This window comes from Heterocephalus glaber, unplaced genomic scaffold (assembly GCF_053883595.1).
Source record: "Heterocephalus glaber isolate CG9 unplaced genomic scaffold, H.glaber_assembly_v1.0 deba00001593, whole genome shotgun sequence".
Taxonomy (NCBI): Eukaryota; Metazoa; Chordata; class Mammalia; order Rodentia; family Bathyergidae; genus Heterocephalus; species Heterocephalus glaber.
The window spans coordinates 5,891,868-5,916,529 of record NW_028258368.1 but is presented as its reverse complement, the minus strand read 5'-3'; the positions used below and the strand labels follow the sequence as shown (position 1 = coordinate 5,916,529).

Below are 24,662 nucleotides of genomic sequence, written 5' to 3'. Positions count from 1 at the left end.
AATATGGTAAAACATTTTAAAATGTTGTCTTGAACATTTAGCTGTTAGCTCTCAATGTTTGTTTCCTGTTCCTTTAGCTCTTCTTCCACTAGTAATCCACTTTTCCAATTTAAAAATGCCTCTTTCCATGCAATGATTTTGGGAGGGGGTTCCCTTATACCTTAATTAGGAAAAATGTCATGTGTGAGCCTAGCCTTTTGTTTCCAAGCACAGTAAGATGCTTTGTGCCTCACCTTAATTGTACCTTGCTGGAGAGCTAAGTCATTAGGTTTGCTCTGAGTCCATGTGAACCCCATTTATGACATACAGAGCACAATTTTCATGTGTCTTTGTTAAGATCTTTCATTAAATGTAAATTGGTTTGTTTATGATTTGGGGCTATGGCAGGTTTTCTTTTTCATGGCTTCTCTAATTTGACTTGAAATAGAATTGCTTTCTACAGTAGATGGTTGCAGTATGTTTATTTTCTCCTTCCTCTTCCCTAGCAGTTGGTAGTTGAAGTGGGAAATAGGATTCAGGGATGGAATAGGAATTAGTTTCTTGGAAATGCTGAGTGTCAAGTTGGCTACATAGCTAACTAGCTTGGGTGTAAAAGACATTAAAGAAATATAAAACTTAATCATATCATTTTGATAAATTGCGGCTTTTTCTCAAATTGTCGTGTCCACATGCATGCATGGGTGTGTATATATATGTGTGTATGTAGATCTTCAGGTTATGGTCAGCAGTGGAACAATTTTAGTTAGCAGAGTGTCTAAGGGTGCAAACTCTATGTGTGGACCTCCTGGGTTCAAATCTGGTACTTCACTTCCAAACTGTGTACCCTGGAGGTAAGTTATCCAACCTCTTTTCTTCATCTGCTCAGCCTGGTAATAACAAAATACCATACACTTCATGGCTTAAGCAGTATACGTCTACTTTTTATTGTTCTGGAGGCTGGAAACTCCAAGGCCAAGGTACTAGCAAGTTTGGTGTCTCATGAAGGCCTGCTTCCTGGATGTTTGCTAATGGCTGCCTTCTCATTGCGACCACACATGGTAGGGAGAACATCACTTCTGTTCGTCTATCTTCAAATAAGAGTACTAATCCCATGCCCGAGAGCCCCCCTCTCATGACCTAGTTACCTCTCAAAGGCCCTACTTCCAAATTGTGTTGGGTATTAGGGCTTTAACATGAATTTTAGGAGACATAAACAGTCAGTCCATAGCAGTTTCTATTTGTTTTGCTGTAAAATAAAGATTAAAATGGTGTGGATCCATTTTAAAGGGTTGCTAGGAGGGTTAAATGAGATAATAAAGTAAGAGACACAAGATAATGCCCATCGCCAAGGAAGCACAATGTATTATAGAAATCTGTATGTGTTCATTTAAAGTACAAATATTCTGCTGGTTTGTAGATTTTTATCTTTTATGAGTACTTTAGTACATTAGAGTTTTCACATTTGAAAGGGAGTGATTTTTTTTTCTAAATGAGTTATCTTGAACTATAAGCAAGCAATTCTTGCTAATGTTAGTTCAACAAGATTCAAACTTTACTTGAATTTTCTGGAGCATAGTTAGCCCTGAAATTAGAAAAAGGAAATGAGTTGGTGAAAATGGGCTTATAAATGTAACTTCGTCTGTTTACAGGAAAGATACAGAGTTTTTAAAAATGTATTTTGTTTTTGGAGTGAAATTCAGGGAAATTCAATGTTCAGAAAAGTGCTTACAATTGTTGGAATTTATGGAGAGTTATAATGAATCCCCTGCCTACCTCTGAGTATAGGCTGTACCTCAGGCACCAAACTGGACATTTCTTAAAACAAGAAGTGATAGATAGAATCTCACTTTGATGCAATCATTTACGAGCATATTTATTTTGAACATCTAAGAACAGCAGAGACTTACTACAGTATGATGATTACTTTGTGATGTTCACAAGTTTTCCAGGTTTTGAGTTGTTCCTTTCTTTTGGTTTCTGAAGAAAGATTAGTTACTTATGAAAACCTGGAGAGCTAAATGGAGCAGGTCAAATGCCAGTTTCTCCCTTCTCATAGATGGACTCCTGTGTTAATATGAGGACTCATGAGTAAATCATTTACAGGTGTAGTCACACATCTCCATGCACCTGCTGCACAGGCATCCAAGCTGAGTGTGGTGGAACACAGGAGGGCTCCACATTTGGCTGGGCATGGCTGTGAGCTAATGGCTCTTACATGGCACAGAGGGGGTCATCTCTATGCCATCACCTCCTCTTGCCCTAGGCAAAGCTGATGTCCCTTAGCTGGCACATCCAGCCATTTCCTGTCTCTAGTCTCGTTGTCATCTCTCCTGATGCATCCCTTTAAGGCCACATGGTATGTTTTCCCATTACTTACATTTTTTACACAGCACATTTTATGCATATTTTGAACTTCTCCGTAACAGAGATGTGGATAACTGTTTTGCCCTCTGTGGACCTCACCACTGGTTTTGGCTTTTTTTCACTACTTGGATGAAAGGCCCTTTGAGCAGCTGCTGCATCTGCTTGTTTACTGTTGTGCCCTAGAGCAGCAGTCCTAGCCTTTCTTTTTGGCACCAAGGAGTGGTTCATGGAAGACAGTTTTTCCACAAATGGGGGGTGGGGGCAGTTTCAAAGTCATTCAAAGGAATGAGAACCTAGATTCTTCATATGCATAGAGCACAATAGGGTAGTAGGGTTCGTGCTCCTATGAGAATCTAATGCCACCTCCTCAACTTAACAGGAGGTGGCATTCAAGATATGGGGAATGGCTGTAAATACAGATAAAGCTTCACTTGTTCACCTCCCTCACCTCCTGCTGCATGGCCTGGTTCCTAACAGGCCGTGGACTGGTACCAGCCTGCAGCCCAGGGGTTGGGGTCCCCTCCTAGAGCATAGGCCAGTACCTTACACACGGTAGGTGCCCCCGCAAGTTTATGACTGTGTTAATGAGTGAATGAATTTGTGTCTTTGAAAACGCCAAAGCTGGGTCTGAGGAACACTTGCTCATGAGGGTATGGACTTCATTTATCCACTGGGGGTAGCACTGTCTAATTGCTCCTTCATGCCCTTCTTACTCAGGACCTCTTCTTGGCTCAACATATGACATATACCATCTATTATTGGGTCTTGGCTATCACAGTTTTTAAAGGTCTGTTTTAGTCCATGTTCTGTTGTTATTACAAAATACCCACGGCTGGGTACTTATAAAGAACAGAGGTTTACTAGCTCGCAGTTTTGGAGGCTGCAAGTCCAAGATTGGGTGGCCCCATCTGTTCAGCTGCTGGTGAGAGTCTCATGGTGGCAGGTAGCATCATGATGGTGGGAGCTCCTGTGGGAGAGAGAAGAGAGCAGAGGGTAAGACAGGCAGCCAGGGAGAGAGTCATAGATCAAATTCACTCTCTTATAACAATTCACTCTCATGGAAACCAGCCAGTGTCACATGAAAGCTGTCCTTGTCCTTTCTAGGCAGTGATTCATGACCTTAACTGCCTGCACCCAGCGCCCCCCCCCCCCCATTACCATACTGAGGACCAAGCTGCCAGCACAGGAAACTATGGGGGACACACTCAGACCACATCCAAGCCATAGCAAAGTCTTTTCCCAGTGGTCTTTTGATTTGAGATTATTACAGCATTACCCATACCAAATTTCTACTCTTCTCACTTCCTGCTTTTTAGCTTGGATGGGTTTCTTTGGGTGAATTAAATCATTCAACTTTTTTTGTATCCCTTTCCTTATATATAAAATGACAACAATGCTGTCATCTATGTCACAGGGTGGTGTGAGGACAAAAAGGGTCAAATGAAGGAGAAGCCCTTAGAAAAGTGCCTAGCAATAGTCAACTTGGAACATGAGTCTGTCTCCTGAATGTCCTGTCTACACAGAGTTACTCCTGCTGACTGTCCTGCCATCTGTCCTTTACTCTTTGCCCTTGCCAACTACCTGTGTTTCTGACTACTCATCTTGTCATAGGGACCCTGCTTACACAGAGCACAGACAAAAGCCACTGCATGTATCTCCAGCTACACACCCAGTGCCCAGGTAATAATGAACATCAGTAATTGTTGATTGCAAGATGTTAGGGCTCTTTGCTGCTCCCCACTGCTGGGTGTGGGGCTCAGGGCTCTGCATTGCAAGAGCTATAACTGCATAATGGTTCTATAGCCTCTCTCTGTGTAACCTAATGATCATTTATAATTCTAACAACCAGTGACAAGTCAGCTCAGTGTATCAGTCAGAATAGACTAAGTCAGAAGTGACTTCAAAGATCAGTGGATTAAAACGGCCAAGAGATATTTCTCACTCGTGCTTTATAGCTAGTGTTGGTTGATGTAAGGGTTCTGCCTTCAGATTGTCACTCAGGGACCCAGGCTGGTAAAGCTCCATCTAGACACATGCATTCATGATTTCAACATAAAGAACAAACAGAGCAAGGCTCTCTAAAGAAGCAATGCATGTATTCAGAAATGTGCAGAGAACTTGCACATCTGGGATATGTTTGCTGTGATGGATCGCAGGCATATCTGGAGAGGCAAAGGAAGACAAAGTTTTAAAAGATAAAATCAGGAAGGTTATATAAGTTGTTTTAAAACAGTTATCCTGGGCCTCACAAATCACTAACAAGGTCAGCATCAGTCTGAGGTTAAATAGACACCTACTGGGTAGACATTCTTGTACAGTTGGCCTATGAGCAAGGTTGTGGTTTGATGGACTCTCTCATAGAAGTTCCTGTTCTCTGGAAAATCGTGCATGAGGACCTTCCCTTCAAGGCCTCCAGCCTCTGTTTTATTAGAGTTTTACACAAGTGACTCCACTTTTATTCTGACACTTTTCACAGTGATGAGGGCCAGGCCCATGTGAAGCACCTATCAGCTCTTCAAAGCTTCCACCAAGAAGTGCACATGTTACATCTGCTTCAGAGCTCATTGGTTAAAACAAGTCATACAACAACGTCTGGCTTCAGAGGGCCAGCAAAGTGCCAGCCTGCTCTGTGCCAGGAAGGAGGCCATCAGGATATTTTGCATAGACTCAATGGCTACTGTGACCAGGGAGGGATTTTGCAAGTGTTCCTTCATTACTAATGGCATTCCTCAGAAGCATTGTTCTTACCATATTTCCACCCTCATTTTAAGCAATTATTTTATTTAGGCATTAGGTAAAAGACATTAATCCTAGGAATCCTAACAAATGGGCCTTTTTGTCTGTGAATGTCTTCAAAAGCCCTCAGGAATCATTTTTCCATTCACTTTGAAGGATCTAATTCTGCTGTCTAAAGAGTGAATGTCCCATTTAATTCAGAGCTGGGCCTCCAAGGGGAGTGTTTTATAAGAAAAGTCTCTCAGTTAATTATTTTATTGGGGTTTGGCTGAGCTCCACTGAATGAGGTAATGCTGTAAAAGTTGGTGGGATCAGACCATGAGACTTTGAGGACCTTGTTGGAAGTGCAAATTTTTGTTTTTGTTTTTTTTTCCTGTAATTAGGGATTGAACCCAGAGCCTTATGTGTGGTAGGCAAGCACTCTACTACATCCTCAGCCTTTTTAATTTTATTTTGAAATAGGATCTTGCTAAATTGCCCAGGCTGACCTCAAACATGTTGTCTTCTTCACTCAGCCTCTGAGTAGCCAGGATCCTAAGTATGGGAATCAAAATTTTAAATTCAGTGACAAGCCAATGATGCAGGGGGGTGAGGTAGTCAGGATTGAATTTTTTAAAGTCATATTTATTTGTTGTTTTAATTTTTTACATGATTTACTTCTTGGTATGATTTATATTTCCATAGCAAATTACTTTTTTGCAATATTTGTGTTAAACTGAAGATATATTTTACACTGAATAACCACTTCACATTTAAAACTGATCCTTTTCGACTTTTTTCACTTGCCCAGAAAGTTCAACAATATAAAAAACCAAAGTGGAATGTTTCCAGCAACATAGTTTCAGTAACTGGGAAGCAGATCTGTTTATTAGCAGGGTTTCTTATTTCATTTGGTGAGTGCTACAATTTGTTGCTTTGTCAAAATTTAACTTTATGCTTATGTACTTAAGGTATTGAGGCTTTGTAGTGTAGGACAGATTAACCTACTTCTGATTTTGTTGGTTTATGGTGAGATAACATATTTACTTTAATTTTCTTTGGGTAATAGCTTAATTAAATGGCCAAATATTTATACTGCAGATTCTAAAACCACAAATTTTGCCTGTAAGTGGTTGCAGGCCGATTTGAATTAAAGAAAAAACCTGCTGTCATGTGGAGTGTGGGCAAGAATAGGCAGTTGTGAAGGTCAAGGAAGAGCAAGGAGGCCTAGCAGAAGAAAGGAAGGGGTCATGGGGCCTAGGCCAGACCTGGGTGTCCTGCTGGGGAGAAACAGGTAGCTCTGAGGCTCCACGGTGGACATTTGATCAAGGTACACATGCTAGAGGCCAGGTCCTCCAGGGAAATGAGAAGGAAAATCAGACTGGTTGTCATGGGAATAGGGCAAACAGCTTTACCTCCGTGTGGTTTAATCAACTTTTATTCATTCACTAAATTCCCCCTTCTTATAAGTTTGCTTTTTCTGCACATCACTGAAGTCTGTCCTTGAGGGCCTGTGCGGTCCCTTTGCCTCAAAACTCCCTGGTGGGCAGGGATACCTACAAAGCTTGGACACTGTGCTCATGCCCATTCCTCAGCCCCATCCCCATACGCTTCCTTGTTATTTCTTGCTGTTGACACAGTGCCACCTCAGACAGAAGTCACAGTGCAACAGAGCAGATTTCAGTGTTCTTTGATGACTCGATTTCCATTCTTGTCCCACTTTTCGTGACCACTGTTGTTGGATTTGAGGGAGGCTCTGGCTTCTGGACTGGACGAGGAAGACGCCTGTGTGTCCTGGATTACATTTGGAAAACATTCCAGTCTCTTCGTGGATGGCTGGGGAAATACTCATCTCATATGCAGTATACTCAAGCCAGCTCTCATTTGGAGGGATTTCTGGTGACGACCAAGCTCATCATTTTGATAGTGACTTTTGTAGCTTTTCTTTCAGAAGCATTATCTTCTTGCCTCGTATTCTAAGGCCTTGGAAACATTTCTTCACACAGACACAGACGTTTTTTTTATCCAGCACACCTCTCAGTGAAGTTTGAAAGCTGTAGATATCTTGACACCAGCTGTCCCCTCTGGGAGTCCTTACTCGACATAGTTCTAGACAGAAGCCAGCAAAAGCTGCCTCCTTCTGTTGTTGCTTCTGGTTTTACTGGGGACTGAACCTAGGGAATGCTGAGTTATATCCGCACCCTTTTTTATATTTATTTTGAGACAGGGTCTCTATAAATTGCCCAGGCTGGACTTGAACTTTAAATCCTCCTTCCTCAGCCTGCCAAGGAGCTGGGATTACAAGTGTGTGCCATCACGCTTGGCTCCTTCTGAATTGAATCAATTGAGTCACACAGATCTGTTCTAGGTTGTAACCCCACCACCACCACCACCACCTCCAGGAACGTACAGGAGATGAGGCCAGAACACTCAGTGCTCAGCAAGTCCTCTAGTCTCTGAGCCTGGCCTTGACTCTACTTACAGGTAAAAAGTGATGGTTTTGGTTACCCCTTCACACACACACACACACACACACACAGGTGCCTGATCCAGGGCAAATCATGTCACCTCTCTGTCTTCCTCCTGGGTAACAGTAGTATCCACTCCTAGAGCCACTGTGAGGCGTAATTAACTCCTGACTGTAAAAGTCATTGGCACAGTGCTTGGTACCAAGAAGCTGGTAAATCATAGCTATTATTTTCTTGAAAGCAAAGAACTGTCTTACTTAGTTTTGCACTTTGTAACAAGACTAGGACAGTGCTGTGTGGTTGTATTTCACACATTTCTTAAAGACAATAAACATAGACTCTAAGGGACTGATTTATGATTCAGGAATTTGCCTTTTATTGTTAATCAATTAACATGATAGTCACAGAGGCTTCAGAGATCCTTAGAGGATACAAGTCAGACTTTGCTGAGTTCTGGACAGAGACCAGAAACTGAAAAACTGCCGAATAAAACATATTTTGAGCTCTAAACAAAACATCACCCAGATATGCTAAGGGATTTGAAAGAAGACTCATCTTCCCCCCGGTTTGTCCACTGGTCACGCCCTCAGCCTCAGAATGGTTCACATTGTGCAGCCCTCTGGGTCAGGCCAAGAGCACGTGGCTCAGTCCTTGGCAGAGTTTTCGGGAAGGTACTGTTATTTATTCCTGTCACAGATGAGGAAATTGAGGTGTAGAGAGCTTAGATCACACAGCTAGTAAATGGCAGAGCTGGGACCAAAATCCTGGTCTGTTTGTGTCTAAATTCTGTTGACTGTGCAAGAAGGAAGTGGTTTAGGCAGCAGAGGGTCTTTGATCTGGGATTTCAGGTATAGATAGGGAGGGAAGAGCATGTAAGTGTAGTTGAGCAGGTGCACAGAGATCCCAGGTAGGTGGACACTGGTGCTTTCAGAGTCACTGTGGAAAGTGACCACCTTGGTTTTTTCAGTTCATACATTTTCCTTTCTTGAAGTGCACTGTCTCCTTAGAAGGGTGCTACTGAAAGTCCTCCCTAGGGTTCTCATAAAGCATAGAAATTCCCTACTTGAGATTGGATTGTCTACAGATTTAGGCTGATCCATTTAGTCTTTTCCCATCCATTTTGTGGACTTGACTTGGATACTTGACTTGGCAGTTCCATGTAGCTATTTCCTCTTCCATAAATTCTGGCTCCGATTATTTGTGTTGTATTCAAGCATGCTAGAGTATGGTGTAGGCACAGTAGCATGCTTGGTTGGCCGTCCAGTGGGAGGGAGATTGACCCTGGGATGTTCTAAATGATGAATTTTCTTTTTCCAATTTTCATCTTCTTAATCTCTTGTTTAACTGCCCAGCAAAAATTATGTCTCTAAGTCGCCTCTGGCAAAGAAGGGCCATGGAGAGAAGAAAGGTTAGGACTTAGCAAGTCAGTGTTTCCCAAAGCTGATGATTAAGAGAATCATCAGGGGAGCTGTAAAAGTCATCCAAGCATATTTAATCAGCATCTCCAGAGAAAGAGCCCAAGAATTACTGTTTTAAAAAGAAAAGGAGGAAGAGGTAGAGGAAGGTGGGAAAACCCAAGATTGCTATACTAGGCAGACAGTGAAAAGAGAGCATTTGCTTTGCTGGAGTTGGGATGTATGGCTGTGTGTACTAAGTCTGCATTTCCAAGGGAATTTCCAAGAGGGTGTAAGAGATTAGGAAGAAAAAGAGATGGGAGAAGAGGTAGGACGAGAAAAGACCACCTGGCCTGCATGCTATAAATGATAAGGAGGGAGGGTGACAGGTCGATATGCACATCTGGAGGGGCACAGCAGTCTTATCAGCCTTTGCGGTGCCACTCACACCTGGAATGTCCTTTCATGGCAGCCCATTCTGATTTTGGTCTGTACCATGGCAGCTCACTCCTCATTTCCTTCTCCTGCCGTTTTTCTGATCCAGCTCCAGAGCCCCTGGTCCTGGGCAGCCTTTGTTGAATGCACAATATAAGCGTGATTTTAGTTTTTGTTTTTTCATGTCCTTTTCCTTAAAATCCATCCTCTGTTTCTGCTACCTTCTGCTTAGCCCAAGAAATGGTTACTGTAGTAATTCAAAACTTTATGGAGATTTGAACACAGTTTGAGCCAAGAATCATCTTTGAATAGCAAACTCCTATGTGTTTTATTTCTGGAGAATGATGACATAGTAAGCAGGCTTTTAAATGGAGTGTGTGATTTAGTGAAGTGACCCTAATTATGTGCTGCCACAACTTGTATGTCCATTATAAATTGTTCTTTCCCTTTAATTAAAGGAAAGACTCTTTGTTTACTGCCAACAATTTATTATCCTAGGATGTTTTCTTCCTTTAAAATGATGAAACCGTTTTGTTTAGAATCTTTTACATTTTATTAAAACATCTTGGCTTCCTACTACTCTTGCCTCATCTTGCCTACAGTACAAGAAGTCTTATCTTTTCTTAATCTGATAAAAATGCCTCTATTGGCTTACTGTAAAATGTAAAACCCTCTGATAATCTGTTGTAGAGACTCTGTTTTGTTTATTTGAACTGCTTGGTGTTGAATGTTTGCTATTTTTCAGCATATCAGAAGTGTAGGGAAAATCTGCTACTTTAATACATACTTGTTGAATGTGGTTATTGATGTATATTTAAAGGTGAGACTGAGCCAGCTCATAAATATAGCAACTGATCCTCAAGGCTCTCTGTCTACAATGAATCAATATATGAAGACAAGTTATACATAGAATAGACTGTATATCCATTTTCCCTTTGTACCCACACACCTAGAGTAGTTACTGGTTATAGCCTTTTTATGTAAAAGGTATGGCCATCTTGCCTCCATTTCTGGGTTGGTTTCTACAGGAAGGATCCGTGTCATTTTATAAGTTACTATTATTCTTAATTTGAACATTCTAGAAAATGTGTCTAATGATAGTTTTAGGCCTACGCATCTTATTTGGGAGAGAGCTTCCAATTTATCCACTCAGTACAAACATTGTGCAGTGTGCATATATATGGGTGTTGGCTACCACGCCATGTGTGAGAGTTTCAAATGAATGAACCACAGTCCCTGCTTGCAAGGAACTCTTAAGTTTGCTGGTGGTGATGACTCATGCAATCTGATGTTTTATATTGTTTTTATTTTTATTATGGTAAGATATACATAAAATTTACCATTTTAGCCATTTTAAGTGTTCAGTTCAGTGGCACTAAGTACAGTCACATTGTGCAAACATCCCCATCATCCATCTCCAGAATTTTCTCATTTGCCAGAGCTGGAGCCTCGGGCCCATTCATGATGGGTATTAACAAGCAAATGACCATAGGGCTGTGGTGGCCAAAGGACTGGAAACTCCTAGTGCCGATGCAGTGCTGGGTCATGGTCATAGGCAGTGGTCACCCTGAATGGCCTTTGCCTTATCTCCTGATGTGCATAGGACATAAGGATCAAATCCCCAATGTTCTTCAGTCTGCCCACTATCTGGGCTGAAGAATGTGTCTCAGTGAATAGGAACAGGGTTGTTCTTCTCCTGTGCATAGAGACTGAAGACTGTGATCCTAGCTCACCCCCTGCCCCTTCCTAAATGGAAGCCCTGTCCTTTGGAAAGAAATCCTCACAATATACTCCTGTTATGCCTTTTCAACTGCTAGTGGCGGTTCCTGGAACAGCCTAGAAACTGGTCAGGATTTATGGCAATGGGGGCAACTGGGCACCTATAAATCTTGAGCCCTGCTTCCATTTGTAACAATTGAGCAAGTGAGCAAGCTTGCTTGTGCAAAGAACTACCAGGACTCAAAGTAAATCATTCGGTCATTCTACAGATAATTATGGAGTCCTCACTAGGTGTGAGATGTTCTGTTTCCCCTTTTTTTATGTCAATATTTAGCAGGAATGGGGACAAGGCATCAAATTCTTGAATCTGTTTGATCCAAGAACTTTTTTCTTTTGAATCTGCAAGGTTGTGTTGGGTTTGTCATCCTTAATCCAAAGTGTTTCCTGAGCAGAGAAAATAAAGCTTTAGGGGAAAATTTCACTATTTAATACCTCTCTCTGGGAATAAAAACATAGATCAGTGTAAAGAATTTTCCCCCTAGGTTGTGCCACCATTTTTTTCCTTTGTAAATCAGTATGTAGATCAGTCAATTTATTTGTTAAAGTTAAAGTATGGCATCTCTCTTTCTTTCCATCTGCCATTACTGTACTTAGAGGGTCTGTTCTAGTAGTGAATGAACAGATGTAGGGGAGATAACAGTTTGCTGACTGATAATTGAAACTTACTTTGTGTCCGAGTCACACAAACAAAATTGGCGTTTTTCAAAATTATTGGATTGTGATAATGTGCTGTTTGCCTAGAGTCCAAACAACAAAGCTGTTTCTATAAAGGTGAAACTCTGTTCTAATCAGCATTATCAGCAGTTGTGGAAGAAAGGCAAGAGTTTCCCAGAGGTTAGGAAGGGCCCAATCCTCCCGCTTTCTCCTGTGAATATCACCTTCCACCCACTACAGACTAAGCCCTAAACTTCTGCTGCTGGCCTGCCCCATTCCAGTGCTTAATATATAACCTTGGGAGATGACTTGAGTCTCAGTTGAAGGGCAATGGGAGGTTACAGGACTTTCAGTCGGCTATCTTTGCCTTGCTTGGGCCTCAGAGAGATGGAGGATGGGGCATCTTTGTAGGAGAGGAAAAAACTAGGAGAGCCAGGGTAAGAGTCTTGGCTCTGTCCTGATGGAATCGGACTGCACCTGTGGGTCCAGTGCACACCACCAGAATGACTTTGTACTTACATTTGTCTGGTGAGGGAGTTAAACCCTGGGTCCCACAGTGGTGGTCCCAGAAAATGACCCCAGGACAGCAGCTCCAGGGGACACTTACCTCGCATGGAGAAACAATGAGTATTTGAATTGAATTTATTTTTATGCACTGCCTGCCTGGGGTCTTTAAGGTTATGGAGAAGAGAGCAGGTGGCCTAAAAGTGAGGTTGGCAAACTGCTGATTTCCAGACTCACAGGATGCCTGGTGAGGGGTGGAGAAAAAGATGCTCCCGTCTCCCTTGTGGAGGCAGCCTGGTGTGACATCGGTCCCCTGCCTGCCATGGTCTAGGAGGATGAGGAGAAAGGCCTGGATACCTGGCTTTGTGTGCACCAGCTGTAGCCAGGGGCTGCAAGGTTGTCAGATGCTCCCTCCCCAGGGAGAGGAGAGGAGGGCGTCTGCTAAGGGAGGTGTGAATCCCCTCTTTCCCCAGCCAGGACAGCCTCTTCCCCTCAACAGTGTAGCGATCTCACCTCATCCCCTCCACCTGATCACAAAAGCCGTGAAAGACAGTTTTCTTGAGTCATTTTCCAAATGGAGGTGCCAGCAAGGCCTGAGAAACACTACAGGGAGCTAAGCAAGACCATCTGTTCTCCAAGGGTCTTAGGAGAAGCCTGTGGCAGCGTGACATGCCCTTGGTTAAGTCCAGGCAGCCCCTCTGGCCCTCACTGCGAGCTTGGCTTCCACGACAAGGAGCAGGGTCTGGTCATGTTGCAGCCATCTGCCCCTCTCCTGCTTGCTTACGTATTGCCTTTGCACTCTACCCCCAAGTGGGTAGAGTGGGTCCTGTGTTTTGCTGCTCTTTGAATCCTCAGCACCTAGTATGTGCCCAATCTGCCTTGGGCAGCCAGTAAGTGCAGCATGCATGAGTTTTTTTCTCCAAAGGGGCATGGAAATCAGTGACCACCTGGGAATCATGGCTTTTGCATTATTTTATTGTCACTGTCTTCCAAGAAATGGCTTCTCTTATTTAAAAGAAGCAGCCTCTGGAGCAATGATTCTTAAATGTGGCCACTCATGATGGCACATCCTGACCTCCTCACTTAGACATTAGAGTTCATTGGCTTTGAGAGGGGGTCCCAGGAATCTGTATTTTTTTAGTTCACTGGGGATTCTGAGACAGGTACTCCTCATGACTTGAAAAAAGCACACTTCCAGCTTTCAGCTGAGGCATTATTGTGGTTTGAACATGTTTCTCCAAAATTAGGGTTAACAGAGGTAATGTAACTCCTTAAATCCTATCTACTCTGGGGGCTGAGGCAGGAGGATTGCAGGTTTGAGGCCAGCCCAGACAACTTAGCAAGACTCCGTCTCAAAATAAAAGAAAAAATAAAAGGTGTTGTGTGTATAGCTCAGTAGGAAGCTCTGGTTTTGTTGTCCAGTACTACAAACAAAAAAAGAGGTGGATCTTTGTAAGGTTGTTCAACCACGAGGGTTACTTCCTCATGAATGGGATTACGGCCCATTTAGTAGAGGCTTCACACAGTACGCAGTTTTTGGACTTGTTTCCTGCTTTTTATCACCATGTGAGGACACCATGTTCCTCCCTTCAAGAGGACTCAGCAATCAGGCACCATCTTGGAAATGGAGAGCATGCCTCTTGCCAGACACCAAACCTGCACCTCATGGTTCCAGGGCCATAATTACTTGCTTCTGTGGAGAGGTTGACTCTCTTCCTTCCTGACAATTTTGAATTGAGCCCTTATCTAACCAGGTCCACAGACGAGGCAAACCCGTGCAGGCCCAGCTTCCAGACTGGGAGCACTCCGTTCCCACTGGGTGGTGGAGGGTGTACACACAGTAGAGACAAGCACTGTGACTGGACTCTTGGATTAGCCCCTGGCTCCCTGCTGTTTGGACACTAACATCAAGTGTCAGACCTAGAGAAAAGCAGTAGCTAAAGCAACCATCGCTATCATATTTGTGAGAGGCCAGGCCCAGGGCTCCACCTGGGGATTCACATGTCTCCGGAAATGGTTAGCCACTCCCAGCTTGCCTTTTCCCCAGGTCTTCACTGCTACCCTGAGTCTATACATATCTCCTCCCGGGGGGTTGTGGACCCATGAGTGACTCAACACCGTTGTTATCCTCTAAGCCTCCATGAAGGCCCCTGGGTATTAGCAGCTGTGAGTGCCTTGGCCACTTCTCATTTGTAGGGTACCTGGGGCCACAGGCCTACTAGGCTGCCCACCTGCATTATTGAAAGGGCTCTGCCATTCTCCCCTCTGCTTCCAAGGTGGCCAACCTGAAAGGGGAAGAACATTTGCCCAGCATCACTACATCCTGAGAGGCTAAGGCCATACATATTATTAGCCAAAGCCCATAGTGTGCACTTAGGCTTATTTTTCTTATACATTCTGAGTTTTGTGTGTATGCAATTATTCTCTAATTCGGTTTTGACAAATGTGTGATGACATGTATCCACCCTTATGAGATTATCCAGAATAAACACCCGGCACTCCGCCTGTCATCCCTTCCTCCCTCCCTTCCTCCCTGCCAGCCCCTGGCAACCATGGCACTGAATGCTGTGGAGTTGGAACCATACAGTATGATGGAGCCTTTCCAGATCAGCTTCTTTCACATACTGTACTAATATGCATATAAGGGTCCTCTATGTCTTGCTCTGTTTTGATAGCTCATTTCAACAATAGTCTTTGAAACTGGTGAGTTCCTACTTGCTTCCCGCTGGGAGCCTCTGGATACGATTCTATTTCCTTTCAGTCTCCTCCAAGTGGCTTTTCCGCATAATCTTCTCAGCCTTGCTTTCTGTACACCTGCCAACCTCAAGCACGTTTGACCATAGCTGGTTTAGGAGCCTTCCCAACACAGGAGGTGGGAAATGTGTGGATTTAGTGTTCTGTGTTAGGAAATCCAGTACCGTGGTGGCCCTGAGTTGCCATCAGAGAGGCTCAGTCACTAGTGGTGTGCTTAAAGGTGTGAGAGTGGAGGGAACCATCTTCTCTTGGAGAAGTGGACCGTAACAGGCCTCTACCCTTTGTTTTTGTTCTTTGTCTTTGTTCTCAGCCAAAGAGAATTCCACTTGCCTCCCCGCCCCATGCCCCCACCATGGAGTTCTCCTAAAAAGATGACTTGGAATTATCTTTTTCCAGCTCAGGCCTGATCCTGAAATCCCTGGGAAACAGGACAGAGGCAAATGTGACTTCTTAGGGACAGGCTCAACTGGTACTGCCTCGTCCTTTCCTTGGGTGTTACCAGCTCTGTTTTGGAAGGCTCTTTTATCTTTCCCAGTGTCCACTGCCCACGGCCAGTATCAGTGTGTGCTTGTTCACACAGTGCCGGCTCCCTGCCACTCCTGGATGAGCACAAGGGTGCTGTCTTCTCGGGATGTGTGGCGTGATGTGTGTGTCTGCCAGCTCCCTCAGGACATGTTAGGGTGTCGCAGTGTAGGTGCTGCCTTGGAGAACTGGGGTCTTGAAAGAAGGACAAGGGTGGTGTGGCCTTCTGTCCCCTGGATCCAGAGCCTTCAACAGTTTTCATTGTCCTTATTTAGGTCATGGCTGAGAAGGTGGCTTTTGCTGTCTTTATGAACTGTCTGGGCTGCCACTTATTCTCAAAGCTCTATTTCGGAACACCTCTTGGTTTTCTTGTCACTTTGGTGTCATTAACAGCTAGCTGTACACGTTCATTGTTCGCAGGCAAAGCGTTATTGTTTCCAGAAATCTCTGCACCTGGGGATTTTTGCTTACATTTTATTTTCTTTTAAATCTTGTGATGTTGGACAGTTTGGTATCATGTTCGGTCTTCATTTGCAATATTTAGACATGTTTCTTGAAGAGGTGTTTACATTGGATTTTTTTTGGGGGGTGGCCACTGGGGATCGAACTCAGGACCTTGTGCTTGCGAGGCAGGCGGCAGAACCACTGAGCTAAATTCCCAGCCCTGGATTTTTTTTTTTAATGAGAAATTGGCTGATCATATGTGCCTAGTCAACTTAGTACCCACCAAGGTTGTTTTGCATTACTTGCAAAACAATTACTTGGGCATGACCATGCCAGATCTTCATCCAAGACTTCAGGCCTCTTTTTATAAGCTGAGAACAGGGGAGGAGGAGGACCTACCTTACTCCAGCACACACAGGTTGTAGGTAGCAGACCTAGCATTGAAACCTGGGTCTGGCTCCCTCTCTGCTCTGTGCTCTGATGCAGCACAGCCTGCTCTGGCTCTGGAGGCTTGCACCTATGCTGAGGAGCAGGGCAGCCTGGGGCCAGTGTGGGAAGACTGAGTGTTTGGTCTCTTGATTCCCATTCTGGGCTATGTTCACCAGACTCCTTGGGGTGCTTCCCCATATGGAAGTGGCTGCTTGAACTATTTGAAACCACGGGTGGTATGTATCTCAGCATTTCTGTCTAAATCTTTTTTTTTTTTTTAAATCATGTCTGGAGAGCCATGGTGATCTCTCCAGCAGTATTCCTTTGTTGTAATGAATTGCTAAATGTAGGAAAGGTTTGAAAGAAAGAGGGTGGGCTCCGGGGGCCTAGGGATGCCCATGAGGCCCTGCAAGGGATAAACAGCTACCTGATGGGGCGGAAGGACGAACTACATGGTGAGTGAGTTCAGACCGAGGGAAGCTCCTCCTTAGTTTGGCTCTTTGGCGCTTTGCTGCTGTTCCCACACAGCTCTGCCTGGGCTCAGTCAGTGGCCAGCAGCCTCGAGGAACTTCTGGGTTTCAGGCATCCCTTGGTTCAAAGTCCTATCTCCCAACCCACTGCCCAGCTGCTGCTTCAGTTCGGTGAGTGTGTGTTGATTCCTGCCAGCTTGGAAGATCTTTAGCCTCCACCAGCTTCAGCACCTGGTGGACCTGCCAACACACCAGTTTGCTCTGAGGTTGGGAGTTGCAGTAACCCACAGAAAACCTCACCTGCCCAAGCAGAATCTCTATCAGGTAGCCACCTTGGTCTAAGCCAGTGTCATCTCTTCCCACTTTCTCTCTGTGCCCTCATAAGTGGTCTCTGCTGATGCCTTCACCTTCCTGCGGCCCATTGTTCACAGAATAGCTGGCAATCCCTTTCGAAGGTTAAATCAGAACTTGTCCCCCTCTGCTGGGAACCAGCAATGGGTATTTTTGCACAAGTTATCAGTCAAAGGCTTTATAGGGCTTCTGAGTCTTTATAGGCCTGACCCTTCCCTACGTCAACCCCAGCTCCACTGTAGTGACACTGGGGTCCTGGCAGCTCCTCAGGCACAGCTCGGCTCTGGGGGCCTCCCTCAAAGCCCCCAATTGCCCAGCAACACAGTTCCTCCCTGGCCTTCTCCGAGCCTTTTCTGCTCATGTCCCTCCCACAGAGCCCTCCCTCCTTACATCTAGGCCTCTCCCCTGCCTTACTTTTCTTCAAAATGTTTATCACACTTGTCAAACTATGTTTTATACAGGTTGAGAATTCCTAGTCTGAAAAATCTGAAATCTAAGATGCTTCTAAACCCAAAACTTTTTGATTGTTATGTCAGTACTCAAACAACTTTGAATTTTGAAGCATTTCAGATATTCATTGGCAAAGTCTATGCCTGCAATGCTCCAAGGTCTAAAAAATCCTAAAACACTTTGGTCCTAAGTGTTTTTGGAGAAGGAACGCTTATCTTGTACTTATTGGTTCATCATTGGTCTTGCCCAGGGAGGATTTATCCCCATTAACCAGAGCAAGTGTTTTCCTCAACTGTTTGCTCCTTTCCCCTGACAGGTAGTAGGTGCTCAGTAAATAGATGCTACAAGGAGCAACGGGTGCTCCGAGACCCTGATATAGATGTGCCTCATTCATGAGTAGTCCAGTGTGATGAGGAACCTGAATCTTCTTTGTATCCACCAGCCTGTGCTTGTTTTGAGTTGTTGATTATTAGGGTAGCAGTGAGAACCAAGCTGCTGTGACACATGGGTGTGTCACAAGTCATTTGCTAGTAATCCGGAAGTAATAAATGAAGCCTGTGAACTATCAAAACACTAAAACATCTTCTAGGATGCTTGTAGTGCTGCTCTTGCTCACATGCACCCTACTGTGTTTCTATGCGCAGGAGGACAGCAAGCACTCTGTGTGGGGTGCTGCACTGGCACACGCCTGTGGTTCTGCCCCTCCGGGCTCAGTTATCACTTGGCCATGCCTCAAGTGCCCCAGAAGTGAACTTTATCTGGGTGTAAGCTCCCTGCTTTCCAGAGTGTCAAGAACAGCAGCTCCTGTAAAGGTTTATAAAACAACCGTTTATCAGAGTCAAGTTGGGCCAAACTGTTAGAGTATTTTTAAAGAAGAGGTTGAGAGGATTCAACTGTTTGAGACTGAGCAGCCTTTAGCCATTGGAAGTTATTTAAAACAAGTGTGTATTTGGGAAATACTGGTGACATGGCATCAAACTGGAATCATGTACACTTGTTTCCCCAGGTTAGTTTCATCTGAGGCCCAAGCTAGGTCTACCCTCCCCTGGCCTTCTACATGGCCAGGCCACCTGTGCCAATGTGTGCCTGCCGTGCACTGGCCCTGTCCTCCTCCTCACTCCTCTTGCCCAGGTGCTGGCTCTCCAAGCCTCCATTGGCCTTCTTCTTCACATACACCATACCATAGGACCCTTCTCAGTCTTGATTTTGTTATATGCCTTCTGATCTCCATGAGCCACAAACCCAGGTGATTTCCTCAGTTTAGTTCACTGTTTTGCTGGAGCACTTCTTCCCGAATGGGAGTTAATATAGTAAGGTGACCCAATCTGTCAAATGTCTACTGTTTTTCCTCAGTCTTCATTGACGTTTGGGAGCAGTTGTCCTTAGGATTCTGGAATCCTTGCCTGCTATGATTCCGATGTGGTTTGTCCCTGGAGTTTCATGTGCTACAAGCTTGGCGCCCAGGGTGATGGTGTTGAGATGGTGGAGTCTTTAAGAGGTGAAAGGTAGTTGGGCTCCACCCTTGTGAATGGATTAATGTTGATTTTGTGGAGTGATTGAGTCCTGCAGGAGTGGATCAGTTCCTGAGGGATCAGGTTGTCATAAAAGAGTGAGCCTGGTCCCTCCTCAGCCTCTGGCGTCCTGCTTCACAATGTGACTCTTCACACATACTCTGCCATGTGATGCTATCACCACAGATCCCTTGCCAGACCCCTCACAAGAACATGCTGGCACCATGCTCAACCTCCAGCAAGGTGAGCTAAATAAACCTCTTTTGTAAGTAAATAACCAGTTCCAGGTATCTTGTTATAGCAACACAAAACAAGGTAAGATGTAGATCCTGGATTTGAATGCTCAGTGTTGCTCTTGGGAAGCCTCCTGGCTTTGATTTGCTATCCTTCAGTATGTGATCTGTTTTTCTTTCAAAAGCTTCCAAGATCTTCCCTACATCCTCAAGGTTCTGATATTGTGCCATGATGTTCAGGAGGTAGATGGGCTTCTTTCTTATAGATTCCTATAATTCTTATAATTTCTTATACATTCCAGGTCTGCTTTAAATGAGTGTGAATATGGTATGGTGTGAGGGCATATGAGGGTATGTACAGTGGAGTGTGTGTGTGTGTGTGTGTGTGTGGTCACTGTTGCAGACCAGCTGTGTTTTGAGACTCTGCTGCAGTTACATCCCCACATACCAGTGCCTGAGCCTGTGCTGAGCTCCCAGCTGTTACAGGCATGACTGCTGATTCTGCCTGCCCTGGGAGTGCCTGTCACCCAGCTCTGTGGCATGCCCCTGTGCAGTGCAGGGTGATATCCTGCTTGTGCTTTGGAGTTCCCCTGGAGGCTGGAGATAGCTGATTCCGCAACTGCTGGTTGGCTTGGGAATGTTTTCAGGGTCCCAGGGTCCCTGTCATTGTCATCTTCCTCCAGAGCCTCTTAGGCTCAGAATCTGGGACTTCTCTTAACGTTTTCCATCTCTCTTCTCCAAAATCCAATTAATTTGTTTTTCCTTCCCTGTTGATCACTGTTTTAAACTCTTCTTTTCCCTTTTGTCATGACTTGCATCCCAGCCCATGGGCTTATACCAGGATGAATATAGCCACGTCTTGTAGCCTTCCACTTCCTCCCCAGCACCCTGGGCCTGCAGCCAGGCCAACTCTTCTCTCTGTCCGTCCATTTCCTTGCTCAGGAGACAGTGTCTATTGTCTCTGTAGGACGGGGGAAACCAGCAGCCTGTGGACTGATGGATTTTGTTTCTCCTACATAATTCTTTTAAGGAATTGTTAGCCAACTTATTAAAAAAATTGTTCCAATAAAATCTCTATTTTGGGCTTTCCCTGAAAACTTGGAAAATCTGGCAGCACTGAGTACATATTCCTAAGAGGTAACAGAAGATGTGAGTGGAATGTTCTCCGCTGCCTTTTCTTGGGGCACATTCCTCCATCTTGTCACACTACCCATTATGTCTTATGGGACCTCCACCTGCCTCCTTTCTGTCACCTCTCCAACCTCCAGCACATTAATATTTGCAATCCCTGTCCAAGCAATGAACTATGGATCTTTCTCTGTCCCATAGAAGGTGTCTCAGAAGACACCTTGTATTTTTGCTGCCTAGGCACCATTTTACCTCTTGTGAGTGTGCTCCATCTGCCTCTAAATCTATCCAAATCCTATCATTCCACAAGACCGGCTACCTCCTCTGTCTGCCATGAAACCTCCCTGCCTGTACCAGGTGGAGGTTTTCTCTCTCCCTGAATCACTAAAGCACTTGGGGTTGTGGCTGGGTTTTGGTGTTGTTGTGGTTAGTTGGTTTATTGGAGCTGTGCTTTGGTTGACCATACCTCCAGGGCTTGGGGCACCCAGTGCCTGACACACACGCCTTGCACAGAATGGGCTTGCACCAGGTGTGAGACCAGAAAAATGCCTAGCAGTGATCAGAGGCCTTGTTTTGTGAGTACTACCAAGATGGCCCCTGACTAGTAAGAAACTGTTAGTAGTAACTTTCCTCAGCAACTCTAAAGACCATTGTTTCATTTCTTGTCTCCAAGCCACAGTTTGGGGATGCATCTTAAATGTAGGGCAAATATCCAAACACAGCTGAACCACCATGGTACACTGTGGTGGGCTGTGGGTGTCCTCACTTCTTTGTAAGGGATTTGATCTGTCACTAGCACCATTCAGTCATACTGCTCTGAGATCAACATACAGAACATAGGGCTAAAGAGAACCCCCATGAACGTAGAACCACCAGCATTCGGAACCCCCTGCTCTGTATTCCTAGCTTGCATGCTGAGCTTGGACTCTGCTCACTCCTCAGATGCATGTTGTCAGGGGAATAAGCGACTTACAGTTTGGTAGAAATCACTGATGCTAAATGATTGCTGTAGTTACCTGGTCAATGCGTGCTCAGTTTGCATCACCAAACCCCATGTTTCCCAGCCCTGTGTCTTTGGGTAATGGGAATGACCTTGAGAAATGAGGTATTTCCTTTACTCCTTCCAGTCTCTTTTGAGAGACAAAAGGGGCTTTGCTTTCTAACTCTGGGCTGGGGACAAGTGGCCTCTAGAGCAGTACTGCCCAGTGGACAAAGATGTTCTACACCTGTGCTTTCCAGTGGGATAGCCAGTTGTCACATGTGGCTGTTGAGCATTTGCCATATGGCTGGAGTGAATGAAAAACTGAATTCTTCATCTTTTTTCACTGTCATGAATTAACCACATATGGCTACCATATGGGACAGCCCAGATCTCAAGAGCTGGGGAAATGGGTCAAATGCAGCATCTAAAAGAGAGCTGTGCGTGCCTCTAATGCCAGGACACCTGGCAGAGGATGGCTCCTGCCTGGAGTGAGACATGGCTTCACAAAGCATCAAAACTATTTCAAATGAATCAGAAGAAAGCACGGGGTTTAAACCTGAGCCAGGCTGGCTCCTCCTGGCGTGCTGCGGAGGAACAGCTGTTGATCTCTGGTGGGGATCGCGACGAGGCTCTCCTTTGGCTCTGGTGTTCTGGTACTGCCCAGTGAAGAGGAAGCCATGGTGCTCCGTGTCACCAGGAACACAAAAATTAACGCTGAAAATAAGGCCACGATCAGTATGCCAGGTGTAAAGCATGTGCCCGTGGCCTGTGCTGCAGCCTCCAAGCCAGGTCTGAGGCCAAGAACAGCTCTCGGAGACATCGGTAACAAAGTCCATGAGCAGCTGCAAGCCAGACTGCCTCTGAAAAAGGAAGCAAAAACTTCAGCGACCGGAAAAGTTATTGCTAAAAAACTACAGAAACCTCTGGAAAAGGTGCCTATATGTGTACCAGAGCCAGAACCTGAGCCTGTTAAGGAAGAAAAACTTTCTCCTGAACCTATTTTGGTTGATACTCCCTCTCCAACCCTGATGGAGACATCTGGATGTGCCCCTGCAGAAGAATATCTGTGTCAGGCATTCTCTGATGTCATTCTTGCAGTGAATGATGTGGATGCAGAAGATGGAGCAGATCCAAACCTTTGTAGTGAATATGTGAAAGATATCTATGCTTATCTCAGACAACTTGAGGAAGAGCAGTCAGTCAGATCAAAACACCTACTGGGTTGTGAAGTCACTGGAAACATGAGATCCCTCCTAATTGACTGGCTAGTACGGGTTCAGGTGAAATTCAGGTTGCTTCAGGAGACCATGTACATGACTGTTTCCATTATTGATCGGTTCATGCAGAATAATTGTGTGCCCAAGAAGATGCTGCAGCTGGTTGGAGTCACTGCCATGTTCATTGCAAGCAAATATGAAGAAATGTACCCTCCAGAAATCGGTAACTTTGTTTATGTGACGAACAATACTTACACTAAGCGCCAGATTAGACAAATGGAAATGAAAATTCTAAGAGTTGTAAACTTTGGCTTGGGTTGCCCACTCCCCCCTGCACTTTCGTCGTAGAGCTTCTAAGATTGGAGAGGTTGATGTTGAGCAACATACTTTGGCCAAATACCTGATGGAACTATCTATGTTGGAATATGATACGGTGGACTTTCTTCCTTCTCAAATTGCAGCAGGGGGTTTTTGCTTAGCACTGAAAATTCTTGATAATGATGAATGGACCCCAACTCTGCAGCACTACCTGTCATATACTGAAGAATCCCTTCTTTCCATAATGCAGCACCTGGCTAAGAATATAGTCATGGGGAATCGTGGGCTTAGAAAGCACATGACTATCAAGAACAAGCATGCCACATCAAAGCATGCTAAGATCAGCACTCTAACACTGCACAATTGTGCATTAGTTGAAGATTTGGCCAAGTCTTTGGCAAAAGTGTAACTTGTAAGCTCGAGTACTCTATCTGCAAATGAAATTGGCACCATGTGTCACCTGTACATACTATACTGCACTTACATACTTTTTAAATAAGGATGTGGCCCTTTTTACTTTGCATACCTTAACTGGTTTGAATGTGGTTAGTTCCTATTCTAGGGTAACCTAAACACTGACTTTAAAGGATGATAAGAATATGCTTAAAAACTGCTTTTAGTTTACCAGGGATCCAACTAATGTATATAATTATTGCCTGTATGTTTGTATTCTTGGCTCCTCTTTCAAGTTCATGGATTTTAATGGAATGTAAGGTAGTGAAGATGATACCTCAAGCTGTTCCTTCTGTACAGCCTACTGCATGTAAACTGCCATAGCATCTGGAAGGGTCTCCTGCCTCTATCTAGATTAAGGTGAAAGTCTGCCACTTCATACCTAGTCCTCCCTCCGTTCTTCTGTTTCTTCTGGTGGCTGCTATCCTAATTCTAAATAAATTAAACCAACCATTTCTCCAGCTCTCAACTTTAGTATTTTAAAAACATTTTCACTTTGAAGAATAAGAACTTTTAATTTATATTTGAAGTGTAGCTTTCATTTTATGTGTTTTTATTAAGAAAATAAAGCAGATTGCTAAAAAAAAAAAAAAAAAAAAGAAACTGTTTCAAATGTTGTTCACCAGGAAGCTTGTTGCTGTACTGTTCAGAGGAGGGCATTGGATACTTCCTGTGCATTTCCTTTAAGAATGGCCAAGCCAGCTATGGTGGTGCACGCCTGTGATCCCAGTACTTGGGAGGCTGACCCAATACTCAGGAGGATCACTGCGAGTTGGAGGGCAGTCTGGACTACATAGTGAGTTCAAGGCTAGCCTGAATCTCATTGTGAGACCCTTTCTCACCCACCCTCTTCTCTTTCTTTATCCCTTTCCTCCTCTTTTCTGTCCTTTCTTTCCCTTCCTTCCTCTTTCCTCATTACCTCTTCTCCTGTCTTCTCCCATTCCCCTCCTTCTGGCCCCTCTTCTCCTTACCTCCTCTGCCTCTCAGTCTCTCCTTCCCGTTCTTAACCACCATCCCCTCGACTGATAATCTAGTATATATAACGCAACTTAATTGGTTCAGCACAATTTAGTTTCCTCATAAATAATAAAATGCCTTCATATGTGCT

General features: G+C 44.5%; 1 protein-coding gene and 1 pseudogene across 2 annotated transcripts in view; both read left to right on the top strand.

Annotated features, from left to right (window-relative positions):
* The window catches only part of Ppp1r14c (protein phosphatase 1 regulatory inhibitor subunit 14C), an 84,859-nt gene that overhangs the window by 34,058 nt on the left and 26,139 nt on the right, over positions 1–24,662 (top strand). The gene's annotated exons all lie outside the window — the stretch shown is intronic.
* LOC147823330 (G2/mitotic-specific cyclin-B1 pseudogene) overlaps positions 1–24,662 on the top strand; it is a 58,330-nt pseudogene extending 33,668 nt beyond the window's left edge. Inside the window, exon 1 of the transcript XR_015444041.1 lies at positions 1–24,662. This exon is cut by the window's left edge and continues 33,668 nt beyond it. The product of XR_015444041.1 is annotated as a G2/mitotic-specific cyclin-B1 pseudogene (transcript).